This window comes from Notechis scutatus, chromosome 8 (genome assembly GCF_049901735.1).
Source record: "Notechis scutatus isolate UNSWTSFEM ecotype Mainland chromosome 8, rNotScu1.2, whole genome shotgun sequence".
In the NCBI taxonomy this organism is placed as follows: Eukaryota; Metazoa; Chordata; class Lepidosauria; order Squamata; family Elapidae; genus Notechis; species Notechis scutatus.
The window spans coordinates 19,072,286-19,078,399 of NC_142016.1; the positions used below are offsets into that span (position 1 = coordinate 19,072,286).

General features: G+C 39.3%; 1 long non-coding RNA gene across 1 annotated transcript; it reads left to right on the top strand.

The window, feature by feature from the left end:
• The first annotated feature begins 1,007 nt into the window (after positions 1-1,007).
• Positions 1,008-4,745, top strand: LOC148129920 (uncharacterized). The gene is made up of 3 exons (XR_015750491.1): positions 1,008-1,118; positions 4,321-4,426; positions 4,629-4,745. It is a non-coding gene; the product is annotated as an uncharacterized LOC148129920 (long non-coding RNA).
• Positions 4,746-6,114: the final 1,369 nt, after the last annotated feature.

Below are 6,114 nucleotides of genomic sequence, written 5' to 3' on the forward strand. Positions count from 1 at the left end.
CGAGGCATGCCCATTGAGTGTAGCATAACGAGTATCTTTTAGCACAAGGGTCTCCAACCTTGGCTACTTTAAGCCTGGAGGACTTCAATTCTCAGAATTCCCCAGCTAGCTTTGCTGGATAGGGAATTCTGGGAGTTGAAGTCCACCAGGCTTAAAGTGGCCAAGGTTGGAGACTCCTGTTTTAGCATACTGTATGAACACTCTTAAGTTACTAACCATGGTAAGTCATTCAATATGCAGCAGGTTTATTTACTCTAAATTCAAATAGATGTATTATCTATTAGAAATAAGTTATTATCTGTTTAGGTTTATTTATATACTTGTTTATTACATTTATTACTTGCCCAACTGAAATGGGCCAGGTATGTTATTGTTTATTGTGTAGCTTGGGTGCTGCTAAATGGATTAAATGTTTTTTTTTTAAACAACACATGTTTCCTTAAATCAAGGAATGCTGGCTTGTATTGTAACCTTCTCTCATTCTGTAATTATTTCTAGTTGGGTGCAGAATAGACCAGAAATAGCATTCAGCTGTATAATATGACCAAGTAACTGTTATTCCCATTAGAGACGTTGGTTGTTCTACAGCCAGCCCAAAATGGTTGCCCTTCTCATTCAGTGGCAAATTCAGCAGAATCTGAATTGTGCCCCATTGTCTGAACTGACCTTTTGGAAGGAATGAGCCAGCCATTAAAAGGCTTGCAGAAGAGATTATACAATCCAGAGGAAAAAGGATGAAAAAATGAATGTGCAAGAATTTGAGGGAGGCGTGGCAAGGATATGTTGGATATATAAGTGTTAGAGAAATAGCTCTGAAATGATGACCATGGGTCATGAGTTGCCTTGTGGGCTATAATCTTTTAAAGCCTGACAAAGTTTTTCTTTCCCTCCTTCTTACACCAAACATCAGCTTAAAAATTTCCCCCCATGTTATCTCATTTTCCTAGAATGGAGCCCAGAGGGTCATCTCTGTGTTCCTCTATGCTGATGGAGGCAGGACTGCAGATATCTGGGGCAACAAATTGTTCAGAAAGGTGCTTGAAATTGAATAACCTCCTGTGAAATATAACCATGTCCTGGTTGCTGTGGTAACTCAACAATTACAGAAGTACTGGTAGGTGAGTTTGACCTTAGAAAATACCTTAAGGTGGCTGTCTCCTTGAAGTGTGGGGAGAGCTTTCCTATCTGGGTTGCAAAAACCCGAACAGCCATTTGATGGAATAACAGATAACAAATAATCAGAGTTGGAAGGGACCCTGTAGGTCATCTAGTCCAACCCCCTCCCCAGGCAAGAGACCCTACACCATTTCTGACAAATGGCAGTCTAGTTTCTTCTTGAAAGTCTCAGGTGATGATGCTCCCACAACTTCCAAGGGCAAACTGTTCCATTGGTTGATTGTTCTCACTGTCAGAAAGTTTCTCCTTATTTCCAGGTTAAATTTCTCCTTGTTTAGTTTCCACCCATTATTCCTTGTCTGCCCTACAGGCGCTTTAGAAAATAGCTTGACCACCCCTCCTCTCTGTGGCAGCCCCTCAAATACTGGAAGACTGCTATCCTGTCTCCCCTGGTCCTTCTCTTCACTAGACTAACCATGCCCAGTTCCTGTAACTGCTCTTCATATGTTTTATTTTTCTGTACTGTTTGCCTTTGCTGCTGTTTGGAGTTTGCAACCTACATATAGCAGCTGTTCTGTATAGAAAAGAGTGGAGTTTTCTCATTTATTAGGGTACTTAAAACTCCAGTTGTACTCCACCAAACACCTATGAATGAATGCAAGTCTTATGAAATGCCACGCATACTTCTCCCCAGTGAAAGAAATCTTTGTTAAATTCTGTATTGCCTTTGGTTCTTTTCAGGGTTGGGAGTGATGCCCACAGCCTTTGGAATGCAAAGTAGGCGCTTTACCAAGGAGCTGTGATTTGTTTTCCAGAACCATCCCTCTTATTTTAAATGAAGATTCTGAAAAACAGAATGCCCTTTTCCCAAGGCCAGGGTTCAAAGCAAACTGTCTGCCAAATCGAATGGAATTTTTATTACTGTCAAAACCAGCATAAGAAGGGTGATTTAGAGTCGATTAAAAAAATTAAGCTACATTGGAATCTTAAAAAATTATGAAAAGCTAGAAGATATAAAATATATGTACAGTATTAACTATATACAAAAGAATGAGCCTAAAAGAATCTAAAAGGGGTAGGAGCATTAGATGGGGGAGTATAAGGAAGCATAAAGGTTTGTATGCAGATATTATGGGATGGGGTGTACAGCAGTGAGGGAAAGTTTTGGCAACATTGAGTTTTTCCAGAAAGAAGCCCAGATTAAGAGAGTGTGTGGTTTGGTTCTGGATATGGAGGGGAAAAGAAATTCAGCTGAGCCACATCTTAGACTCTTTTAGGGTATACCTAGTATGTTAAAAAGTTATACTGTTAAGTTGTGGGTTTGAATGAGGAGGCAGGGCCACAGGATAGTGAAAACAGCTCTTTACTAGTTGACTGGTACATAGAAGTGTGTTGGCTGCCCAACAGCTCTCTCTTTTATAGAGAGCTGTCTTGACAGCTCAGCCACTGAGGTTAAATTTCCCGCCTGTCCTGTGAACCGATCAGCTTAAACTTGGTTCCTCCCAGCAGGACGACGGACCAAGGTTTCCCTCCTAATTACCATATTTACCGTAGCTTACTGTAGGCAAGATTCTGTCCATCAGGTATAAGCATATGAAGGATTGAACTCAGTTGGATCTAGCTGTGTCTAGATGTGTCATCTCTGAGTTTGGGCCTGATAGGAAGACTACAGGTACTCCTCGACTTACAACAGATCGTTTAGTGACTGTTCAAAGTTACAGTAGCACTGAAAAAAAGTGAATTATGACCATTTTTCACACTTACGAACCTTTGCAGCATCCCTGTGGTCAAGTGATCAAAATCCAGATGCTTGGCAACTGGCTCCTATTTATGATGGTTGCAGTGTCCTGGAGTCATGGGATCCCTTTTTGTGACCTTCTGACAGACCGAGTCAGTGGGGAAACCAGATGTTACTAACTTTACCACTGCAGTGATTCACTCAACAATTGTTGTGGCACGAAAGGTTGTAAAATGGGGCAAAATTCACTTAACTACTCTCTCTTGCTAGGCAACAGGCATTTTGGGCTCAGTTGTGATCGTAAGTCAAGGACTGCTTGTATCAAATGACAAAGCAGTCTAATATGGCGAACTAGATGCTCATTAAAGCTAGTTTATGACACAGGTCATCATCCAATGAATTTAAAAGTTTTCCCTGTCCAGCTGTGACTGTCCCAAGGGGGCAGTGCTCATCTGCGATTCTCAGCTGAAGGAGCCTGTGTTGTCTGAAATATTTCTATCATCATGTGGCCAGCATGAAAATAGGGAATGCGGCAACCTTCTGCTGAAGTGGTACCTATTTATCTACTTGCATTTGTATGCTTCTGGAGTGGTGTGATGCGCTAGAGGTGGAGCTCTCGCCTCACAGTCAGAATGTGTGAATTTGATCTTAGGTGGAGGCAGATATTTCTCTCTCTGGGAACAATGAGAATATATCTGCTGAAGTTGAACAAAACTCCGTATTTGCAACAGGAAGGCCATCCGGCCATTAAACACTCTACTAGCTCCATTCAGTTGCCCAGACTCCATCCTCTGCAAGGGATTATGGAGTTGTTAAAAGAGGATGATGATTTGCATGCTTCTGAACTACTAGGTGGCAAAAAAAAAAAAAAAGGCTTGAAGGATGATTTTTTTTTGAAAATGAAAATGTTTTCTTTGGCATTAACTCTTGATTTTTATATTTTGTCTTGGAATACAATCCTCTGACATAAACTTTTCTTGGGGTTGCTTTGTCCTAACCTCAAAACAAAATGCATTTCCTATTTCATGCAAACTATAAGTGAATTCAGCCGTATGTCTTTCTTACACGTTATATTTATGGTAAAAACAAACCATTGCAGTATAATGGCTTTCCATCCATCGGTTTGAAAAACAACACTGTCGGACAAAACATATATTCATCCACATTAGAACTGTTGTTTTAAACAAAGAAAATATTTATTATTGTTAGGATTGGAAAGCGAAGTGTGTTAGAGGGGATTTGGCCACAAAATCAATTCTAAAATAATCTTCTCAATAATTCTAAGATGCAGGGAGAAAAAATAATAAAGGTCTTGTTTGGGAGAGGAAACGATTACTGCTTTGAAACTAACTTTGCCAATGGTTGTATCTAGTTGGAGAGTGATGATTTGATTACTGCATCTGAAGATACTATTCAAGGAGATGGGCTTAGTATGGAATTTGTAAAAGACTTTTTATTTCTTTCAGGGTACAAAGTCAGAGGAGTTAAATTCATTAAACATTTGCTGTATTGTGGGAATACAGACATACAAAAGCCCAGCCTTTTCCTAAATTAATGTTGCACACTTGACAGGTGAGTTCATTTTCAGATTCTCTTTGTCTGCTTGCCCACACAACACTGAAGGGATTTAAATCTGCCTGAAACATGTTCACGCCTAGAAATATGTTTACTTGTTCCTCTCTGTGCAATGTACATGAGAAAAGATGCTTAAAGAAATTCAAAAGCAAATTGTGTGCGTGGGTTGAAAAATGCTCTGTCTGGTGTCTATTTACAGTCAGAACCGCTAATTAAGGAAGCCTTACTAAGTGCCTGTCACGAGAAATAAATTACAGTACAGTCTGCTACCGACACCTCCCTGGCTGTCCTTGTCTCTGTCAGCAAACGGAGGGACAACGTACATGACATGAAACAATCACAACATTTATGCATTGAAGCTGAAAAATCTTTTTAAATGCATACATTTGAAATGCAATAAAGCAAGTTCCAAAGCTAAGAACATCGTGTAATAATTTATTTGGAATATGTATTAAATTTGAACCTATTCAGACAAGTACAGGAGAAAGCGGGGGGGGATCACAGGCCCAATTTTGAGATGTTAGAAACTCTTTGAAAGCTGCCATGTCCAGCCCAAATCATTTTTCCTGGCTTCTTGCCTTTTATCTAAGTGTGCATTCAAATGCAATCCTTTCCCCACACCACTCAGCTGAATTTGGCAAGCTGATAATGTGCTTTGCCTCATTCATGGCTGGCTGGGGAATTCTGGGAGCTGAAATCCACCCATCTTTAAAGTTGCCAAGGTTGAGAAACACTATTCTACATGTCTTCTCAAAAATCATCTCAGAGAGTTTAGTGGATATTGAATCACAACCTTAGTACCAATGGCTTCTCTTTGAAGAAAAAGAAGAAATATTTTGGAGATGCATAACTAATACATTTTGAAGAAAATATCTGTTTTTAGAATCAGGAGTTTTAACGTGACATCCAAAAACAAATATCAATTTTGTGAATAAGGGCAATTTCGTATATTGGTTTTTTTTCCCTCCCACATCCATACAAATATTTTGACATATTTTGCAAACTTTGTAACATCTGCCCATTACAAAATCAGATTACAGGTAGAAAATAGGAAGGAAGGAAGGAGGGAGGGAGGGAGAGAGAAAGGAAAGAAAGAGAAAGAAAAAGAAAGAAAGAAAGAAAGAAAGAAAGAAAAAGAAAGAAAGAAAGAAAGAAAGAAAGAAAGAAAGAAAGAAAGAAGAAAGAAAGAAAGAAAGAAAGAAAGAAAGAAAGGAAAGAAAGAAAGAAAAGAAAGAAAGAAAGAAAGAAAGAAAGAAAGAAAGAAAGAAAGAAAGAAAGAAAAAAAGAAAAGAAAAATTCAACCAGTGACCCATCCTAAGCTACTGCAGTTCCTGGAGCAATGAAAACTGTATCTCTTTATGTCTCCCCTCCCACCACCATCCACCTTGAAAAAGTGGGTTCAAAAAGTAAAGATCAGTTGTAAAGACCTTGCTACTTATTATGCTGAAAGGATAGCATGCTGACAGTTTTGCAATCAATCATCCCCGTCCACCTCACTAACTCTAGTCATGATTGCATATGGTTGGAGAGGAAGAAAGGGGGAAAAAAATCTAGGCTGCAGGGCAAGTTGCTGGAGGGAGGCTGAGGAGAGAGGATGAAAGGAAAAACATACGGAGCAATAAAAACTAGCCTGCTTCTGAAAAAACAGAAAAAAGAAAAAGAAATTGGAAACAAACCATACTCCA